General features: G+C 39.0%; 1 protein-coding gene across 2 annotated transcripts in view; it reads left to right on the top strand.

The window, feature by feature from the left end:
* The window catches only part of LOC101417339 (dystonin), a 486,360-nt gene that overhangs the window by 42,073 nt on the left and 421,293 nt on the right, over positions 1 to 22,994 (top strand). The gene's annotated exons all lie outside the window — the stretch shown is intronic.

Here is a 22,994-nt window from a genome sequence, read left to right as displayed (position 1 = left end):
TTTTATTTGTAAATAATATGAATGCCTTAAACTCTGTCCTATAGATCTCATTTCTACTTTCAGAGTGTAGGAAATGTACGGATGGAAGCCATGGGGAATAGATCTTAGGGTTTCTTCTGCTGGCATGTCCTTTCCACAGAGATGCCCCTGGGACTGCTTATTGATTTTCCCAGTCTCTGCAGCATCTAAATGAGAAAGTAATGTTCTTCCTATTGATGCTATTTTTGACTATAGTTATAGAACCTATTGGTCCATGTATTAGTCGGGGTTCTACAGAGATACAAAACTGATAGTATATATATGTAAGTATTAAGAGATTTATTATGGAGATTGGCTCACAAGATTGTGGGAATTAGCAAATCTGAATTCCATAAGGCAAGACACAAGTTGGAAATTCGAAGGTCATGTTGAATTTCTCCAGGAGAAGCTGGCTGTAGAAATAGAAATTCTGCTTTTTACCTGCTAAAATCCTCACTTCTCCATTAAGGTCTTCAACTAATTGGATGAGGAGACTCCTCTCAATGCTGAAGGCAGTCTCCTTTGCTGATTGTGGATGTAATCAGCCATTGTTGCAGTCAGCTCACTAATGATTTAGACCCAGGAAATACCCTCACAGTAACAGTCAGGCCAGTGCTGGCTTGACCAAACAGCTGGACACCATACTTAGGAACACATGAAATTAGCCACCACAGTCCAGAATCATTACGCTAAGAAAGCTTTTTAAGTTAACTGACCATATAGTGCCAAAATCGATTGTCTTTAATCCCTGTGAAAAAAATACAATACTGGGCAATTCAAAATTTGATATGAAATGAAATGTCCTGGTCCCTCTCCCCCTTCCTCATAAAATTAAAGAAATACATATATTTTTAAAGCAAGCAATTGTAATTTAGATTTTTCTTTAAATTCAAATAGTCACATATATAACCACACCAATAGCCCCTTTCAGGCTCTCTTGGTTTTTCTTACAAACTAATCTGAAGGAGATGATTTTTAATAAATAATTCCAAAATTCATTGAAACTTTTCATTTGGATGGTTTTAAAAACAGATTGGAGAACTCTAATTCCAAATTTTAAAATCTACAAAATTAGAGTTTTTCTAGATAACTAATATACCTTTTGGGGGGAAACAAAATAATTTATTAGAAATCAAAATCATTTGTTAGAGATATATTCAACTCTCCATTTTCAAAATGCGCTCTCTTCTTCAAATTTAAAAGAGCAGTTATTCTTTTAGTCATTGTTCAAACAAAGGCTAAAAAAAATTATCCTTTATTTGTTTGATTTTTTTGTTTGAAAATATCTGATAGCCTCTTGTCATCACCGAAAATTAGCCCTTTTGGCTCTCTTATCTTTCTGTAAACAAAACTGCATAATCTTCCTTTAAATTTGATAACTCTTTTAAGTACCTTTTATAGATAACCAATGCAACTCTGTGCTAGCAAAAATTTTTATAATCATTCAGCTCACTGTAGTTGAAACTTTGAATTTTCCCTCAAAACTCATTCTTCCCTTATTCTTTTTATTTTTTAATTTTTAAAAAAGATGTATTTATTTATCTCCCCACTCTCCTCTCATTGTTTGCAGTTGCTGTCTGCTCTCTGTGTCCATTTGCTGTGTGCTCTCTGTGTCTGTTCATCTTCTCTTTAGGAGGCAACAGAGACCAAACCCAGGACCTCCCATGTGGAAGAGAGGCGCTCTATACCTGAGCCACCTCAGCACCCTGCTTTGTTGTGTCTCTCATTGTCTTTCCTCTTTGTGTCTCTTTTGTTTTGTCATCTTGTTGTGTCAGCTTTCCTTCTCCAGGAGGCACCAGGAACCAAACCTGGGACCTCCAATGTGGTAGTTGGAAGCCCAGTTGCTTGAGCCACATCTGCTTCTCAGCCCTTATTCATTTTAATAATAGGAAATGCCATGGTTTTATAGGCACACAGCCACCCAGCAAAAGCCTAAATTTCTGAGGCAGGTATGAGTTCTGGCCAATGGGATGTATGTGGCAGTGATGTGTGTGCATTCTGTGCCACGTCCTTAAATGAAAGCTGCTTGTCCTCCATAATTCCTCCCTGTGTTTGAAAAAGAATTGTCCTGGTAGCAAGCCAGTTTGAACCACGTGATTAAAGACCACTTGAGGGGAAGATAGTGGTGATAGAGTAGGAACCTGGGTCCTTGTATGAACTCATGGGCCAAAGCCACCCACCAACTGTGCACTGTCCACAAGAAATATAAATTTCTATCTTGAGTCTGTGTATTTTTGGGTCTCTTGTTGTAGTAGCTTGGTCTGTACCTTATTCCACTTTTCATCTTTTTATAATGCTTTGGAAAGTTTTTATATATTATTTTGCTTTTATAAAATTTTTATATTTTATATAATTCTTATAAAATAAGCACACTGATTAAATTGGAAGAGTGAGCAGATATATACCCAAGTATAGACATTTTGTACGTGATGTACACGGTGTTTTAAATCAAGAGGGATGAGTTAATAATTATTGAAGATGATGGGTTCTTTATACTTTCAGCTTTTTTATATTTTAAAATTTTCTTTGATAAAAAGTTAATAAATTTTAAAAAATAGCCAATGAATAATATAAACTCATTGAAGACAGGATTGTTAAATAAATGCTGTTACCCCTTTGGAAGGAAACAAAATTAGTTAATGTACTTCTTTCTATATTCAAAATTTAATTTCAGATGGATTAAAAATATGTAAGCGGGAAGCAGACTTGGCCCAGTGGTTAGGGCGTCCGTTTACCACATGGGAGGTCCGCGGTTCAAACCCTGGGCCTCCTTGACCCGTGTGGAGCTGGCCCATGCACAATACTGATGTGTGCAAGGAGTGCCCTGCCATGCAGGAGTGTCCCCGCGTACGGGAGCTCCACGCACAAGGGGTGTGCCCTGTAAGGAGAGCCGCCCAGCACAAAAGAAAGTGCAGCCTGCCCAGGAATGGCACCGCACACACAGAGAGCTGACACAGCAAGATGATGCAACAAAAAGAAACACAGATACCCGAGCCGCTGACCACAACAGAAGCAGACAAAGAAGACGACGCAGCAAATAGACACAGAGAACAGACAACTGGGGTGGAGCGGGGGCGGGGGGAGGGGAGAGAAATAAATAAATAAATCTTTAAAAAAACCAAAAAACAAATATTACCTCAGGCAAGGGCCCCCAGCAGATGCTGAAATGTGTCACATTAAAAAAAAATATATATATATATGTAAGCAATTAATTCTAGATGGATTAAAAATTATAATCTATATAACTTTTAAAAAAGATAATTTAATAAAATATCAGAAAACAAAAAAATTATAATCTAGAAGTAGGGAGGAACTTTCTAGTGAAAAACAAAATTTAGGAGTTATAAAGGAAAATACTGGCAGTTTTGAATAAAAGACATGAACCTCTGTAGAGCAAAATTAAAAGATAGTGATCTGCACAAAAATATTTGTTGCATATATAGAAATAATTGTATACATATCATATAAAAACGTCTACAAAATCATTAAGACAAATAACAAATAACTCATAGATAAATGAGTAGAAGATGCAAGCAAACAGTTCAACGAAGAAAACACAGATGTGGCTTTAAAAAATATGAAAACGGGAAGTGGATGTAGCTCAGTGGTTGAGTACCTGCTTCCCTTGTACAAGGTCATGAGTTCAATCCCTATACCTCCTAAAAAAAAAAAAGCTCTCTGAAACAAATTTTTTTTTTTTAATCATCAGATTAGCAACAAATAAAGAGATTGGTACTTTCTAGGGTTAGATGATAATGGAGTAAAAAGGTATTTTGTACAATGCAATTTGCTGTAATATTTTGAGAGACAAATTTGGTAATATCTACAATGTGATTTTTTTTTTAAGGCCAGGTAATTCCATTTTTAAGTAAGGAAGATTTACTTAAAAATATTTATCTTGTTTATTGCAGTATTTGTAGATGTATATCTTGTTTACTGCACTGTTCATGATAGAAAAAATTGAAATCCTAAATTTCCATCAGTATAATGGTTAAAATATAGTACATCCATATACTACAATATTATGCAGCTACTAAAAAGAATGGATATCTGAAATGCATCAATATTATTGTTAAATAAAAAGAGCAAAGTGCAAAACAATGTATAGATGTATAAGCACAGTGAAAAAGGAAGATCTGCACCATCTTAATAGTGATTACTCTGGAGTGTTTGGAGGTACAAAAATGGCCTGAACACTTATTTATATAGTTCAAAAGAAAGTATTGTGATTATAGGTGGACTTAAGTTTCTTATTTATGCTTTTCTGAAAATTTTAGACAAATTGATCTTTAAAAAAGAAAAGCAGAACAAAACATACTGAAAACTTACTTTGGGCCATAGATAAAAGCAATGAAGGGCACAAGTACATTTTAGACAAGTCACACTGTGATAAATGTTGTTAAAAAGCCACATTGAAATAAGCACCACTTAAATGAATCTGCTGGGCAAAGTCAATTGGAATCATATGATCCAGCTTTTAGTTCATAGCTCTTGCCCAAATATCTGTAAGAGAAGCAAGAGATGGTAATGAAATCTCTTCAACACTTTTAGCTACTATTCTAGATTTAATGATATCATCTCAGGAAAAAAAGTCAGTCCAAGGTGACTCTTAATGCAGAGAAATTTTTGCTGATATACACGTGATGTATGTCAGAGACAGAGCAGAACTGAACAGTGAAAAATGCTGTGACTACCCCCAAAATGGACTAGCTACAAACATTCCCCTCAAGCTGACCCTTGTCTTGCTCCCTTCCCTTTCTCTTTACTTGGTATAAACTATCAGAAGATTTTAGGTCATGAAAACAATTATTTTTTTCTTCTTGATGGTAAGTGTTTCTTCAGAGGCAGCAGATATTGAGAGGAAATGTGCTGCCAGAAAAGAATTTAAGACTTGAATGCAGGCCAAATAACCATTTGGTTAGTCACCACCAGGGCAAAGGTTCAGCGTCCAGAGTGTGGGCAGGAATGGTCAGTCCTTCCTGCTCTTTGCATCCTTGCTGGGAGGGGGTGGGCATTGATGTTTCTGACAGTTCTGATGGAAGCAGGTTGTGCTAGGAGCTTCTGTCCCGTGGTTTCTTTATGAGCAGTGTGCCTGGGGCTTGGTGTGAATCTTGTGAAGCAGCCACCCTCCTCTCCCCCTGCCTTAAATGCCTAATTTGCATTACTGTTTTGGTACTGTAGTTCACCTTTGGGATCTGAAACTCTGCTCTGAACTCTAGCCCCAAAGCCAGAATAGCTTTTGTTAATTTCATATGTTAGCAGGAGTGACACTCAAAAGAACATCCAATAGAAAATGGGGACTGACAGGTGCCACTTGGGCCCTGATTCTCACCAGAGTTGCAACACCTGCTCTCCAGTTCATTGGACTCATCCAGGACAACTAACATGGTATGATCACCCATCCCAAGGAACAGAGAGAGCCTGCAACTGCAAGCAAGGTAGTTCCATCCATCTGCCCCATGGGATGGAAGTCCCCTCTCAATTAGAGGCAGGGTAAGAATCACCATCCCCAAATCCTCAGGATTGGGGAATGAGCAATGGATTAAAGAAGACTTGCTATTATTCTACTATAGACTTATTGCTGTTCTAGCAATGGAAGAACCCTTATCATTAAAATAAAGGCAATGGCCACCAGAGACTCTGATGGAAGGGAAAGCAAAAAATAGGTGTAATATGGTAGCATTTTCAGTACATTGGAATTATCCAGCATGACATTGCAGTGACAGATACAGGCCTTTATATATTTTGTCATAACTTCCAAAATTGTTTGAGACAGAGTATAAACCATAACGTAGACTATAGTCCACACTTAGTGGCAGTGCTTCAATGTGTTTATCAGTTATAACAAATATACCACACTAATGAAGGATGTTGTTAGTGTGGGAACGTGTGGGAGGGGGAGGAAGTGGGACATATGGGGATCCCCTATATTTTTTTATGAAACATTTATGTAATCTAAAATTTCCTTTAAAAAAAAAAACCAAACAAACCCAGGCAAGGATTTGAAATGAAATGGGCAAGAAAATTGAAAAAAAAAAAAAGAAAGTGGGGACGGACCAATGAGAACAATTGCCAGCTGAAGCACTGATGCCTTTTAGTTGCTGGATCTGGGGGGAGGTTCAGGAGTCCTGGCTGGGGCCAAGGTGGGGCAACAGGGAGGACAGTCGGGTTTTAGAGACGCTACCCTTTATGGCATCACAGTCTTGCTCCTGTCTGCCAGGCTTTGAGTCCTTGATGCCTGGAGCCCCTCTAGGCTGTGCTGACTCACGACTCTTGCCTATACATACCCGTGACCTTAGCAGGCCTGTTTCTTTGCTCCCATCACCTATCTGCCACCTAAGCTAGTGAGGCCCCATCTGCCTTATGGCTCTGCTTGTCTGAAGATTATAGGGTCCACCTCTAATCGGGCATTTCTCGTAGAAATAATGCCTTACTATAAGGATTAAATTGGTCCTGAAGATGAAGCTATTACTTGAGAAGAGTTTGTTAGGGATGATATTGATATATCTACAGTTGCAAGGTTACCTTAGTTCTATTTTTCCTTTGTTTAAAGGGTTAGAAGTTCAGTTTGCTTACACATTTAGTTTTATTTTATCCTCTTGGTCTTAATCCATTGTTATCTTCTGTGTATTGAGTTGTATCTGCTGCACTGTCTTATAAACTGACCTTAGTCTCTTAACGATTGATTTGTAATGGGCACCTAAAGGCATTTAAGGATGCCCTTGAAAAAGGCTCATTGACGATTTGTTAGGACTTTGGTGTGAATTGTTGCAAATCAGCACAAGTCTTTTATCCTTTCTTGTTTACAGCTTGTTTTGCACCATTCTTTCCTATCCCATCTATCCCCTGCCCCCAACTCCCGCAGCTCCCCTGTATTTTCTCTGGCACACTCAGTGGGTTGCAGAGCCTCACTCTTCTCCATTGCCTTTCCTCCCTGTGTTTTTTTCATGGCCCCCTTTTTCTCCACATGGCCACTGCTGCATTTGCTCTTACAACAGGTCTTTGCTCTTACAACAGTCACATTCAGTGTGACTTCAGGCATACCTTGGAAACAACATGGGTTCAGTTCCAGACCATTGCAGTTACGTGAATATTGCAATAAAATGAGTCACATGAAATTTGTTTTCCCAGTGCATATAAAAGTTATGTTTACACTATAGTCTATTAAGTGTGCAGTAGCATTATGTCTAAAAAACGATGTACATACCTTAATTTAAAAATACTCTGATGCTGAAAAATGCTAACCATCATCTGAACCTTCAGCGAGTTGTTATCTTTTTGCTTGCCTCTACACTGATGGCTGCTGACTGATCAGGGTGATGTTGCTGAAGGTCGAGGGAAGCTGTAGAAATTTCTTAAAATAAGACAGTAATGGAATTTTTACTGCATCGATTGGCTCTTTCTTTCACTTGAGCACTTAGAGGCCATCATAGGGTTATTAATTGACTTAAGGTCAATATTGTTGTGTCTCAGGGAATGGGGAGGTCTCAGGAGAGGGAGAGAGAGAGAAGTGGCCAGTCGGTGGAGCAGTCACAACACACGCAACATTTATCAGTTAAGTTCGCCATCTTGTATGGGTGTGGTTCTTCGTATTCCAAAACAATTACAATAGTAACATCAAAGATCACAGATCACCATAAGAGATATAATAATGATGAAAAAGTTTGAAATTTTGAGAGAATTAACAAAATGTGACAGAGAGACACAAAGTGAGCACATGCTGTTGGAAAACTGTGCCCATAGACATGCTTGACACAGGATTCTCACAGACCTTCAATTTGTGAAAAATGCTGTATCTGTGAATCACAATTAAATGAGGTATGTTTGTATTATCCACCTCAAATAGCTTTCTGGGTGCTATTTGGCATCTGAGCAGTTGTCATCCGGAGGTTTTAAATGTCTCATAAGACACGGTTCCTTATTTTTTATTTCCTAGTTTATCTTGAAAAGGGCATTGTCTTTGACATATAAATATTTTAAACTGTGATTCTTTATGTTTGTAGACATGACGCTAGTGATATTGTCTGTGAGTCGGCATCTCAGTAAAGGGCTGCATGAGAACAGGTTGTGCCCACATTTGAAGAGTCATCTAAAAGACCCCACTGTCTGTAATTATGAAGTCTGGCTTATGGTTTCTGGGTTGCATTGCTATTTATAGAGCCTGTCATTGCGCATGGCTGACTGCTCTGGGCTGCGAGCCTCATTGTTGAGAAGAGCTGAGCTCTCCCTGCCTGGAGAACAGATTGCATCGGCTGCTGCTCCTGTATCTCAGGCACCCTTTCTTCACTCGCTCTTCTTAGCCTATTTCTAGTGCTCTGTTTATTCCCTGCCTCACTTTCATTTGGCTGCTGCTCCTGTATCTTGTTGCTACCTGTTTCTTTGTTGTTATTGTTTAACTTTTCATTTTGAAATACTTTCAAATTTACAGGACAAACTATTACAAACCCCATACAGAGAATTCCACTTAGCCCTATCCTCCCAGATACTGAGATTCACCAGTTTTAACATCTTGTCATAGGTGCCTTACCATTCTTTTTGCCCATCAGTCTATCAGTCCATCTATCTACCTTTCCATCTATCTGCATATCTGTCTATTGATCAGTCCATTGTATGAACACTTAAGTATAGGTTGTACCCATCATGCTCCTTGAATACTTAATACTGCCGTGGACATTTCCTAAGAACAAGGATATTCACTTATGTAACCAAGTTCAAGAAATTTAACCTTGATATAAAGCTTACAGTTTCCATATGTCCCATAAATGTCATTTTGGGCATTTTCTCCTCCATTATTAGATCCTGTCTGGGATCATATATTCTTTTAATTGTCATTGTCTCTTTAGTTGCTCATTCTTTTTTTAAAATTAGGGGACATATATACAACATAAACTTTCCCTTCTCAAGCTACTCCCAAGCATGCCATTCAGTGAGATTACTCATATTTACACTATTATGGCATACTTACCACTTTCCATTTCTTCTTCCCGAACAGAAACCCTGTACCCATTATGCATTAACTTCCCAGTCCTTTTGTTTCCCCACCCCAAGCAAACTGTACTCTAACTTGTCCCCCTATGAGCTTGCATATTCTCTGATGTTGTCTTTGTATTACCATAGGGCTTAAATGTAACATCCTAAATTTTTAACGCTCCTGTTTGCTTAGATATGAACTTAACATCAATGGTACACAAAAACTATGTTCCTATAACCCTCTGTAGTAGTTCTTGTCACACATTGCATGCTTATACATTATGAATCTAAAATCATTGATTAATCCTTGTATTCTATCCATTTGCTTCTTAGATCCTCTAGGAAGCAAAAAGTGGAATCACAAACCAAAAATACAATAGTACAGACATTTATATATATCTGCCTTGTTACTTTTACTGGGGAACTTTATTTCTTCATGTGGCTTTGATTTATTGATTAGTGTCCTTTCCTTTCAGCCTGCAGAATTTTCTTTAGCATGTCTTGTAGGGCTGATCTAGTGGTAACTAACTCACTCAGCTTTTATTTATATGGGAATGTCTTAATCTTACTTTCATTTTTGAAAGACAGTTTTGCTGGCTATAGAATTCTTGATTGACATTTTTTGTTTTCAACACTTTAAATATGTCATCCAGTGCCATTTTGTCTCCACTGTTTCTGATGAGAAATTGGCACTTAATTTTATTAAGGTTCTCTATTATGTGACAGGTCGCTTGTCTCTTGTGGCTTTCGAAACTCTCTATCATTGGCATTAGGAAGTTTGTTTTAATATGCCATGGTGTGGGTTTGTTGAGTGTATCCCCTTTTGAGTTTTTCAAGCAGCTTGGATGTGTATATTCGTGTTTTTTTTTGTGTGTGAAATTTGGGAAGTTTTCAGCCAATATTTCTTTTAATTTTATCTCTGTCCCTTTCTCTCTTTCTTCTTCTGGAATTTTCTCAAAGCATGTATTGGTGTACTTGATGGTGTCTCACAGGTTCTTCAGGCTATGTTTATTTTTCTTCAGTCTTTCATTTTTCTGCCCCTCAGACTGGATGATTTCAATTGTCTTATCTACCAGTTAGCTGATTCTTTCTTCTGCCAGTTACAATATGCTATTGAACCCCCCTAGGGAATTTTAAATTTATGTTACTGTGGTTTTCAGCTATGTTTGGTTCTTTTCATAATTTCCATCTCTCTATTGATACTCCCTTTGTATTAATTTATGCTTTTCCTTATTTCCTTTAGTTCTTTGTCCATGTTCTCCTTTAGCTCTTTGAGCATATTGAGAACCGTTAGCAAAAATCTGTTTCTGGTATGGCCCAGGTCTGGTCCTTCTCCTTAATGATTTCTGATGCTTTAATATCCTTCTTTGCCTGACCCATAACTTCTGTTTCTTTGTATCTTTTTTAATCTTTTGTTGAAACCTAGACATTTTGCTATTTGAATGTGTTATTGCTGGAGTGTAGACTGAGGCTCGTTTTTTTAAGTTTGTATCCAGTTAACATTGTTATGACAGAGTTTTCCTTGAATGCCAGGAACTAACAAAAAATGATAAAGTACAATAAAGAAGGAAAAAGAAAACACCTTTCCTAGTCTTTTAAGGTTGACTTGTATGTGTGCAGTCCTTCAGAGCTTATCCATACAATGAGTTTAGAGAATAGTTTGAGGCTAAAGCATAGGGGCCTCCGTGATACTGTCTGTGCATGACTCTTGTCTTGGGTATGTGCATTTGGCCCTACAAATCCCCCCCTTTACATGGATATGAATGTCCACTCTTCCCTGGGAAATAGTTTCTGTACACTTCTGGGCATGGCACTGTGTTTCCTATAGCTAGTAATCCCTTGCTCCAGATAGCCACATGACTGCTCTCTCACAGCATTCTGTAGGAGACTGCCTTCTACTTGCAGAACAGGTTCTGGGACAGTGAGTCCTCAGGCCATCACCAGAAAGATTGGGCCAGGTATACTTATTCCCAGCTTGTATACAAGGGTTACTCTGTTCCCTCCAGAACTGGGACCAAGGATCCATACTGGGAGCATGGGCTGGCTCTGCACTGAACTGGTAAGGGGACAGCCAGGGTACATGAGAGCCTTCTGCTTTTATGTAGCCTTTTTCTTGATTTGGTACTTCTTCTGTTACTGCAGTTTTTTTTTAACTGATTTCTGGAGTTTTGAGAAAGATGTTTCTGCCAGTTCATTCTGATCATTCCAAGCTTCTATGAAGTAACAGAGTTCTGAAGTATCTTACTCTGCCGTCTTGTTAGGGGCAGGGCTACAGCCTGTTTTCTATGTATGTACTGCCCAGTATTCTGTTTTATTATTATTATTTTTTATAGCACTTTATTGCTGAGTCTTTCCTGTTTTTCAGTGTTAAATATGGCTCATAAATGGTGCTGATGGCACTATTTAGGAAACCAGACTTCATGTTTGCTGCAAGTCAGCTTCCCAGTGATATAGACCTTGAGATGAAAATTGTGTATATGAGATATATTGGGAAAAACTTCTGTAAAGAAGTGAGGGAAGCAGGACTGAGTGGAGCTAGAAGTTGAATTTTGATGCATTTGCAACAGAGGACTCAACTGACCTTACTAATGGTTCTGGAGTTGGAAGGCTCTTCAGAGTTGTCCCTAACTGATACAACCATGACCCTCTCCCCCACTGACCAACAGGGGTGGGTCTGTGACCCTGTAGCAGAAAGCTAGCCTTTAGGTTGAAGTCCATTGCTGGAGTGGGATTCAACTGAAAGCCATCTGCTGCCATCACTCTCAGCAGCTGGGGGAATGAGTACCTGGCTCAGGAAGGGTTATGGAGCCCCACAGCATCCACTGAAATGTCGTCATAGTTTTGCATGTAGTGTATGCAATTTGTATCTATTTTTAACCTGATTTTAATACTAATGTAGTGTGGGTTCCCTACTCTGAGAGTCTCTTAAAATCCAGGCCTATTTATTTTCTCATTATAGTTCATTTAGATACAAAACATGGAGTTGATGGTTTCAGTCTAAGAAAACATGGAGTGGAGGTCAGTTTCAACAAAATAAACCCTGCCTTACTGAACAGCCACTGCCTGTGAAATTCACTGTCATGCTGTGCTGCTCAAAACTAAAGCAGACAGTATGAAGAATAAAGGGTTGAAACCTGTTGTACCAAAAGCTGTGGATGTGATAAATTTGTGCAAATCTTTTCTTAGTCATTACAGTCCAAATACAGAAAAATCATTGGGAAGAGGCAAAATTTTTTTAGAAAAATAATGCAAATGCATCCTTTGGTCAAGTCATCTATGTGTGTGATGAAACAGCCTAACAGATGTTGTTTAATCTTCCTATGAAACTACAAACAGATGGAGTAGACATGGTTGCCAGAGGGAAAATAGTCTGACCTTATATTTCAACAACCACTTGTTGACTGAGAGTATAAAATCACAGGCCAAAACACTAAGACCAATTTTCTTTACTTGAAAGAAACCTATTTAATGTTCAAGGCAGTACAGGGTACTGTAGAGCAGGGGTTGGCAATGTTTACTTACAGGGCCAGGTAGTAAATATATTAACTCTGTTATTGTGGCACAAAAGTAGTCATGGTGATATATAAATGAATGGGCGTGGTTGTGTTCCAATAAAACTTTACAAAAGCAGGTAGTGGGTCATATTTGGCCCAAGGGCCATTGGTTGCTGATCCTTGATGGGAGAGCACAGGTCATATTTGCCCTTGTTCCAATCTCCCAGGAGATACTTACTAAATCTCTTAGGCAAACTTCTAAGTGTTGGTTTCCTTTTCTGTAAAATGGGTATTAATAGAGTATTTACTCCTAGGAACATTACATGAAATAAACTGACATAATTCATGCACAGGGTTTAGTGCATAGGAAGTGCTCAATAAATAGAAATTATTATTTATGGAACTATAAAGGACAAGAAAAAATTGGAAGGAGTTAATAGGTAAACAGTATATGAAAAGTATTAAATGGGGCTCAAATTATGTTGGACTATGTAATAAGATGTATAAATGGAACCACTGTTTTGGTCTTAGTTTTATGTGAGCCCCCAAGAAATATCGGCAGTAAGGGTCACATCTCCAGATTGAGGTGCTAGCCCTTCTGTGCAGGACTTGCAAGGAAGGCAGAGATAAAACTGGTTTTGTCACCAGTTCTGCTGAGTCTGCTTTTACCAATATATATGTTCTCTTCTTCAGGGCATACAGCTGCCAACATTTTTTAGCTTCCCTTACCATTAGGTGATGGCCGTGTGACTGAGTTAATAAAAGGTAAGGGGAAGTGATGTGTGTCATTTACAGACCTAAACATTGTGTCCACACACAGTTGGTTTATACACAGATTGTGTGTCTGTCCACACTCAATCCTGATGAGCTCTTTTTCTGCATATCAGCAGAGTAGAGAGGATGTTTGGGACCTAAAATGGCACAGATGAAAGGTGTCCGGTGCTCTAAGTGACTGTGTGGAGCAGAAGACCTCTCCCATTTGCTGACCCACATGTGGATCTCATGACTGAGAAACTTTTATTGTGTTAAACTACTAGGAATTTGGTATTACTTGGTACAGCAATTAGTTTACACTGACAGTCATATTTACTCATCCCCAGTTTTAGGCTTTATGGATAAATCCAAAGGATTCACTATGTGAGGTAAGTACAGTGTTGTGCAATAGAACTCTCTATGATAATGGAAGTGGTTTATCTGCATCATCCAATACAGTGACTATTGAACACTTGAAATGTAGCTAGTATATCTGAGAAATTGAATTTTTAATTTAATTTTAAACTTAACTAAAATTTAAATGTAATTAGACACAAGTGACTAATATCTACTCTGTTGGACAGTTCGGGATTAGAGACTGGAAAATTCCTAACAGTACCCTGAGCCCTAACTCAAACTCTGTTAAGCCTAGTGTCTTAGTTTGCCAGATTGCTATGACAAATATCATGTAATGGGTTGGCTTTAGTAACAAGAATTTATTGGCATATGGTTTCATACGCTAGACGTCCAAAATCAAGGCCATTCCCCCTGAAGTCTGTAGCATTCTGGCACAAGCTTGCTGTCATCCTTGGGGTTCTTGGCTTGCATCTCTTATTCCTATCATGTGGTACTCTGTCCCTTCTGTGTCTGCTCTTCTGTCTTCCACTTTTGGCTCCTTGCTCCTTCCTGTGGACTTTTCTTTAAAATGCTTCCAGAAATTTGGATTAAGACTCACCTTGATTCAGTTGACCAGACCTTAATTAATAATAACATCTACAAAAATTCTATTTACAAATACATTCACATCCCCCGGAATGAGGGTTAAGAATATGTTCTTTGTTGGGGTACATAATTTAACGTATGACACCTAGTGAGAGCGACTTTAAGAGACCATTGGGACAGACTGACTTGTGTCTTTAGAGTGTGTGTGCCAGGGTTGATGCCAGACTCAAGTGTGACAATTCCAAAGGACCAGAGGCTGTGGCTGGCTGAGTGCTCAGCTGATGGAGCAAGCAGAGGTGGCAGCACTGGTGGCATGCACTCCCAGCATTTCTTGGAGACAAAGGATACACAAGTATTTCTTATGGATATCTCGGGGAGAAAGAGCGTAGAGTTACTTTAAACCCTGTCAAAGAGAAAATCAGAAGTGATGTGACCTCTGTGGAATGGCACCGTTTTTGTGACTAGAAGTGGCTAGTGGCTAGAGGACTTTTTAATTATCTGAGTTCCATCAGAAAATTTTAGGAGCTACCCAGAATTTTATGCAGTGTTGGAAGAAAATCAGCCCGTCATAGTAGGCTTGGAAGGGCAGTCGGGAGAAAGAATATAGTTGTTTTCTGAGTATACCCTGTGATTCCTGCTTGGGTCAACTGAACACGTAATTAAAAAGGACTTTAATCTCCTGAAAGGAGAAGATGCTATACCTCAAGTAGTTTCAACCCCAAGGTTTCCTTTTATTCTTTTTCCCACTCCTTACCATGGGAGTGTTATAGTCATTTATTTGTGTTGTACAGTCCTAAAGTTGTTTTTCTTTTTTCATTATTATTCTAACTATATATATATATCACCTAAAATTCCCCCTCTTAACCACATTCAGATTCATAATTCAGTGGTATTAATTACATTCACAATGTTGTGCTTTATCACCACTATCCATTACCAGAACTTTCCATCACCACAAATTCTCTACTATTAAATTATGAGAAGCAGTGGTATACAGAATGGTTTTTTTTAGTTTCAAGTTCCATGCCAAGTGGCCCTCAAGAGAGGGAATCTGAGAGACCCAGTGTCTAAAGCCAGTAACCATGGCTGGTGAGGTAGGGCATCATGGTAAAAAACACTTCTCTCATGCAGCAGGGACCGTGGGTGGGACAGTATGTCCAAGAAAGGAATGATTCACATAGCTAATACATTTTTAAAAGATTTCCATTTGCAAAACTGCATTAAAGTTGTAATTCATTGCCAAATGGAGAAAAAAATCAAAGCTCTGTAATTGGCAATCGGAGCTCTGACCAGCAAGAACTAATAACTAGTTGAAATTATATCAGTCGATATAAAAGAAACACTATATTACTAACCCGTGAAAACTTGTCTAAAATAAATGTACAATTTCTTAGACTTTGCAAAGGTTGAAAGTAGACGTTTTGTTGTTATCACATCTCTGGGAACCAGTGATCTGTACCAGAGTAGGATTAATTATTAGAAAATAAGACTTTTAAAGTATAATATTGGGAAGTGGATAGCTCAAGTGGTTGAGCGCCTGCTTCCCATGTATGAGGTTCAAGGTTCAATCCTTGGTACCTCCTAAAAAAAAAGTGTAATATTTTGCCCCCGTATCCCTTATTTGCAGCTTATGCATTCTCTCTGAAAACAGAAAGGTAGCTGTAGATATATTATTTTCTTTATCCAGCTGACAGTGACTTCCACAGCCAGCTTTTAATATAGGATTGTTAAAGCTGCAACTCTAAATTATATTACAGCCTTGCTCTAAATTAAAGCTTTGCTCTAATCCTGAGGATCTCCTGTACTCCGCTCAGTAGGGAGTCTTATTATGAGCTACTAACCACACAATAAGGGGCAGGACCGGGTATTCCTTAGAGCAGGGATTCTCAAAGTGGCAGCACCAATGGCAGCACCAGCATAACTGAGGACTTGTTAGAAATGTAAATTCTCAGGCCACACTAAAGTCTACTGAATCAGAAACTCAGAGGGTAGGGCTCAGCAGTCTCTATTTTAATAATCCTCCCTGTGATTCTGGTGCTCCTAAAGTTTTAGAACCACTCAATTAGGATAATTGATGTATAATGTATAATGTATAATGAATGAATGGCCGAAACAAAATAGAAATGGATGTGTTCCAGCTCATTTAAAAGTAGAGGTGGGTGAACAGGTTGGCTGAGAGGCCTCCTCCCTGTAGTCATTTGGGAGGAACTGCCATCTTCAATATGTGGCTCTCAAGGTTTTTCTGGAGGTTATCCAGTGAAAAGGGGAAAAGAGCAAGAAGTGGTTCTGTAAAGTATTTATGGGATAGTTCCAAAAAGGATTCATATCACATATGTCTACATTCCCCTGGCTAGAACTCAGTTACATCATTTTACCAAAGTGCAAGAAAGGCAAGAGAAATATAGGCTAGATTGTGCCCAGGAAAAAAAGACAAAGGTGGATTTGGGTGAGCAGCTAGCAGTCTCTGCCACAAACCCCTTTTGGAAATTTCTGAGATTTTCTGTATCCTAAACCTGGGGTTCTTTTATCCCTATTTTGCATCATAAACCCCTTTGGCAGTTGGTGAAGCCCATAAATCCTTTCTCAGAATGTTTTTAAATGCATAAAATAAAATACATAGCCTTATAGAATTATAGAGAAAACCATTTTATGGAAATACAAATTATTAAAAATATATTTTTTAAAAATCAGGTTTATTGAGATATGATTTATATATAGTGACAGTCACTTTTTTAAATGGACAGTTTTGACAAACACATACACTTATGTCATTATCTACAGAATATTTCTATCACCGCACAAAGTTCCCTTGTGCCACTTTAGAGTCAGTTTCTACTGCCCCTCCCAGCCTCTATCACCCACTTAAAAGTATTTTTTTAATTTTTTATTTATTTTTAATTTTTTTATTTATTTCTCTTCCCTCCCCCCAGTTGTCTGCTCTCTGTGTCCATTCACTGTGTGTTCTTCTGTGACCGCTTCTATCCTTATCAGCAGCACCGGGAATCTGTGTTTCTTTTTGTTGCATCATCTTCTTGTGGCAGCTGTCTGTGTGCGCGATGCCATTCCTGGGCAGGCTGAACCTTCCTTCACGCTGGGCGTCTCTCCTTGCGCATGGGACTCCCCTACTTGGGGGACACCCATGCGTGGCACGGCACTCCTTGTGTGCATTAGCACTGCACTTGGGCCAGCTCCACACCAGTCACGGAGGCTCAGGGTTTGAACCGCGGACCTCCCATGTGGTAGGCGGACGCCCTATCCATTGTGCCAAGTCCACTTCCCATTAAAAGTATTTTTAACTGAGCAAAATATGTACTTTATTAATGCATCAAATAGCAAAATCTAGTGACAGATCTAACTATTTTGAGTTTTGAAGTAATGATGAGTATAAATGGTATTTCAAGATATATGCAATCACTATATTTAATATTAAAGTATCTGTGGTTTCCTTTGGTGGCAAAAGCCACAGTACTGTTAATTATACCTGTTTTTCAGTCTGCATTCATAATTGATAGAAATGCTAAATTTCAATTAGAGGTTAGTGAAAATAAAGAGAGAATTTTTCCCTATTCAGTTTCATTGACTTCCCTCCTGTCCACCTCAAATTTTATCCATGGATCCAAGAACTTCTGTATACACTTGACTTCTAACCTGGCTGATAAGGGAATTATAGATTTTTTTTTAGCAGGGTTTTATGTGTTTTATAAAAATCACCTTATCGAGATTCTATTTATTTGTATATGGTAGTTTTTTAAATGAAACCAGGAAAAAGAGTTTATTGAAAAATGAGAAAAAGGAAAAGTACACACTGGAGACATGGGTGTGGGCATGTTACATACAAGGTGAGACGTGCCAGGCGGGGCCCGGGTAGGTCTCTTTAAGGCCTTTCCTCCCATATTAAGGCGGGATCTCAGCCACCTGCTGTCCTGACTGGTGCCTTTCTGCCTTCACCTGTCAGATTTCAGGGGACCAATGAGGAGGCCTTTCTGTTTGGAGTTTTCTGGGACTTCTTTTGAGCCTGGGAGTTTCAAATGGGACCTCGTGACCAGGCCCTGGTGGGCTCTTCAGCTGTGACAGTGACAGCTTTGTTCTCAACAGCTGCCTCCTCTCGGGGGCTTTCCGGGCATCTTGGGGCTGTGTTCTGACCAGCGGCCTTCCCTGCTTTCCTATACTAACCTGCCTCAACTCCCCCCTCAGAGAGTTTGCATCCTTATTCTTAAGGATCTGCTGAAGGGCGATGGCCATTCTTCTGTAGCTGCTTCCTCCTGGTGGGGGCATAGCCCCTCGCCAGCGTCATGAAGGGGGAGGAGTGAAGGTTTTAAAGGGGCCTAGCCCAGGGCCCCACCCGTGACTCACCCTGCAGCAGGCCCACGGTCTACTTCTCAGATTGTACCTTTCTAGGTTTCTTGTTTCTTAATAAACTCTTCACTGCCTTGCCTACCCCCTCCACCCAAAAAAAGATTGATGGGCAGCCTAAATATGACAGAAATCCACTACCAAGAGACTCTAAGGTGTTCGCTGCCTAGTGGTTAAAGGGTATCCGAGGCAAGATAATGAATAAGAGAGAAATGAGCTTTATATGGATAGCATCAAATCCTTTTTAACACCTGTAAGTGCATATGGTACCACCTACTGTTTTAAAATAAAATTTCCTTCTGTTAAAAGTCATGGCTTATTTTTTATAGCATGTAGGACAAGCAAGTGTGATAAACCAAACCAAGGACCTATAATTCTATGCAGTGATTTAGGAAAATAAACAAGGTGACTGCCCAGTGATTACTCTGTTATTTATAGGGTCTGTAATCATAGCTCTGAACTTTTGACATGTGAATTGCTACTGAAACATCCAGAACGCAAGTGAAATTGTAATAATAACGATAATTTATTGACTACTTATTGTATGCTGTGTACTGTTCTAAGTATCTAAAGTATATTATCTATTTTATTTTATTTTATTTTATTTTTTATTTATTTCTCTCCCCATCCCCCCTGCCAGTTGTCTGCTCTCTGTGTCCATTCGCTTTGTGTTCTTTTATGTCCACTTGCATTCTTGTCAGCAGCACCGGGAATCTGTGTCTCTTTTTGTTGCATCTCTTGCTGCGTCAGCTCTCCACGTGTGTGGTGCCACTCCTGGGCAGCCTGTGCTTTTATCACGTGAAGCGGCTCTCCTTGCAGGGCGCACCCTTGTGTGGGGGCTTCCCTATGCTGGGGATACTCCTGCATGGCAGGGGACTCCTTGCATGCATCAGCACTGCATGTGGGCCAGCTCACCACACGGGTCAGGAGGCCCTGGATTTGAACCATGGACCTCCCGAATGGTAAGTGGGTGCTCTATCAGTTGAGCCAAATCTGCTTCCCAGGCATATTATCTCATTTAAATATCTCTAGATCTCTATGAGGAAAGTATTAATATATGCATTTGACAGACAAAGGAACTGAGGTACAGAGAAATAACTTGGCCAATATCACATGTCTAGTAAATGACAGAGCTGGTATTTGAACCCAGATACTCTGACTCACTGGGGAGGGTGAATACCTGGCTTGCCTCTGAACAAGGGTCTCTGCCATAATGGTCACGGGTGGTGGGGTTGTCAGAAGTGCTGCAGCACAGTGTCTTGTAAGTGGGGCACCTACAGAGTGAATCTCTGTCCTTTTTATGACTGATTATACATTATGTCTTTAGTATGTCTTTTATTCATGTAAGTAATGTACATTATAATCATAGCCAACACTTATATACCATTACATGCCAGGCAGTCTTCTAAGTCCTTTACATACATTAATTCATTGACTCTTCTCAACAAGCCTATGAACCAGATACTATTTTCAGTCCCCATTTTACAGATGAGGAAATGGCTAATGAACTATCCAGGATCACAGCACTGGGAGCAAGAGAGGTAGATTTCAACCTGGATAGTCTGCTTGCAGAGTCCATGTTCTTAACCATTGTACCATGGCGCTTATAAAAAGTTACTTAAAAATAATACAAGTGAGGTTTCAATATAACGAATCAAAGAGGCATACGCGGTGGTACTCAGCTGGTAAAAAAAAAAAAAAAGTGAAGGTGGAATGAAATGGTTGTAGTTTGGGAAGACTGTTTTAAGTTGTTTGAAATGTTTCCCATCATGAATAGTGCTGTATTAAATGTCTTCTTCCATGCCTCTGGCACACATGGTAAAATTTCTCTAAAGAAGATACAGGGATGTGGAATTACTGGGTTATTGCTCATAAATGACTGACTAGCATGTTTTATTTATTTATTTATTTTGTCACTTCAAGGGAGTTTTATGCAGTTTTTTTTTTTCCTTCATTGTTTCTAGATTTGTAGGCCGGTGAAGACTGTAGTGATACAAAATTTGACTGGTACACGCCTATCTGAACTAGAAAAAATGTGAGGACTGTGAAGTTTAATGCCACCTAGTGGTTAGATTAAACTATAACTCCTAGAGGTTCACAGTCTTTAAAATGGAGAAAATTTACCAGAGAAGTTTGATAAAAAGAAGATTCTTTGCCTCATCATCAGCAGAGTCTAACTCAGAAGGAAGGACAGAGGGTCTGTGGGGTGTCCAGGAGCCTGCATATTTAAAAAGCACCCCAAGTGACTATTAGTTCTGATGTGTTTGGTCCAAATTTTGCATCTAGAATGCAACTTAGCAATTGGCCTTAAGTTCCTCTTCTCTGTATCCTTCTGGATTATGTGGAGCTGTGGGGATCTTCTGGGACTATTTTTGGTTGAGTAGGATCTGGCTGAACTTGCACATAGAGGAAGGATGGAAACAGGTTAATGTGTTTGGATATGAGAAGAAAGAGGCCATGACCTCACTTTTGCCAAATACATTTGTGTTTCCTTATTGATTTCTTCTTGACCTCGGTGTTACTTAAAAAAATATTTAGAAATGTTTCAAACCTAGAGGACAGTTGCAAAAACAATATAGATGCCATATAGAGAACTCCAACTACCCCCAGATACTTAGGTCCACCAGTTTTAACAATTTGCCACCTTTGCCATATCATTCTTTCTGTCATCTATCTAGCTATTGATTTTCTGAACATTTGAGAGCAGACTGCACACATCATATTCTTTGAACACATACTTCCACGTACATTTCCTACCAAAAATATTCACTTATGTAATCACCTTAAGTTCAGTTATCAAGTTCAAGAAATTTAATGTTGATCTAAGACTTATGTTCTATATTCCAATTTTTCTTATGTCCCAATGTCCTTTTGAGCCTTTTCTCCTCCATTCTTCGATCCTATCCAGTGTCATGCATTGCACTGAATTGTCATCATCTCTCTAGTTTCTCTTTCTTTTATAAAAATTTAATTGTGGAAACATGTACAACATGAATCTTCCTATCCCAACCCCTTCCAAGCATACTCAGTATTACTTTTGATTCTGTAGGTCACTACAGAGCAAAAGCTATATTTCTTTTTTCTCCTTCATATTCTTCAGCCTAGTGTGCAGGGTCTCTAATCAGGCTCCAGCTACATCTCCCAGGCCCCATCCCCTGCACATGTTAATCTTTCAGCATCCCACAGAATCATACTCAGCCCTTTCCTCAAACAGTATCTCCTCCTCAAATTCTTCCTGCCCATTCTTTTTGCCTTTCCTGCAATCTTTATGCCTTTTATGTATATTTTAAGATTCAGAAGACACAGTCTCAAAGATGCCCTCCTTGGAGTATTTAATAACCTTCCACCCCCCTAATTTTCCACCACACTTTCCATTTAGTTTGTACCCTCATTCTGGCATATTGTCAAATAATGTTTCTCTTTGCTATATCAGTTTTCTTTCCACCATCATTTTACTTACTCATTCACTCCTTATGTTGTTTCCCTTGCCTGCAAAACAAATTCTACTCATTCTTCAACTGCCACCCACTCAACTAAGCCGAGTAGAGACTATTCTAAGCTTCATTCATTGATTCCTTCTCTGAGATCTGCTAGCACTGATAGTCTTGACTTTAGCTCTTTAACTGCACTTTCCTGTGTGTTCATGAACTCTGTATTTGACTTCTTTTTGCTCTCTAGTAAACTATAAGCTACGTGAGGACAGAGATTTTGTATACAATTCTTTCCAAAATCTTTTGCACGTATCAATTACATAATATGGCTTAGCTGAACTTGCTTTTGTTGTTTAATGGGTGTGATTTGGGTTTGGGGCCTAGAAAACACCAATTTAAAACCTTATTCTGAGAAGGAAAATTGACATTTTACTGAGCCAAATACTGTATTTGGAAATTTAGTTATATTACCTTGTTTAAAGCTTAAAAGCCATGTGAGTAGGGTGTTACATATTTTGCGGATTAGAATAGTTGGACTTGGAAATATTTGATACATTGTGCAGCTACAGTGAATGGGTCAGAATTTGGACTCAGACCCATCATCTGATTCCTAAGCCCGTACACTTCACTCACCACACTGCGTCCATTTCAGTTTTGGATCTTCACTTTATAGTGCTTTATAATAATGCTTTGCATTCCTGCTTTCTGTCCTTCCTGAAGAGTCTGCTCTCAGGAAGGTAGAGTGGTACTTTACCCTGGAATGAACTCTGCTCGCTCCACCTCTAAGTGGAAATACCCTTCCTCACACGTAGTCTGCTTTATACATAACCAAAGCAATAGGCCCACCAGCCTTTTTTTCAGGCCTGACTTTACTGAATTAAAAACACTTATTAATGTAGACTAACTCTGGGCCCTGAAACACGGAAGTGCTTTACAAAACACTTGCGTACAGGGCTTGGTTGCATGGTGCATCTTGGTCTACATGCTCACTTTGAGAAATGTACGTGATCACATTGAGCATGTTGACTTTTGG

The sequence above is a fragment of the Dasypus novemcinctus genome, chromosome 11 (assembly GCF_030445035.2).
Source record: "Dasypus novemcinctus isolate mDasNov1 chromosome 11, mDasNov1.1.hap2, whole genome shotgun sequence".
Classification (NCBI taxonomy): Eukaryota; Metazoa; Chordata; class Mammalia; order Cingulata; family Dasypodidae; genus Dasypus; species Dasypus novemcinctus.
This window is presented reverse-complemented; position numbering and strand designations above follow the sequence as displayed.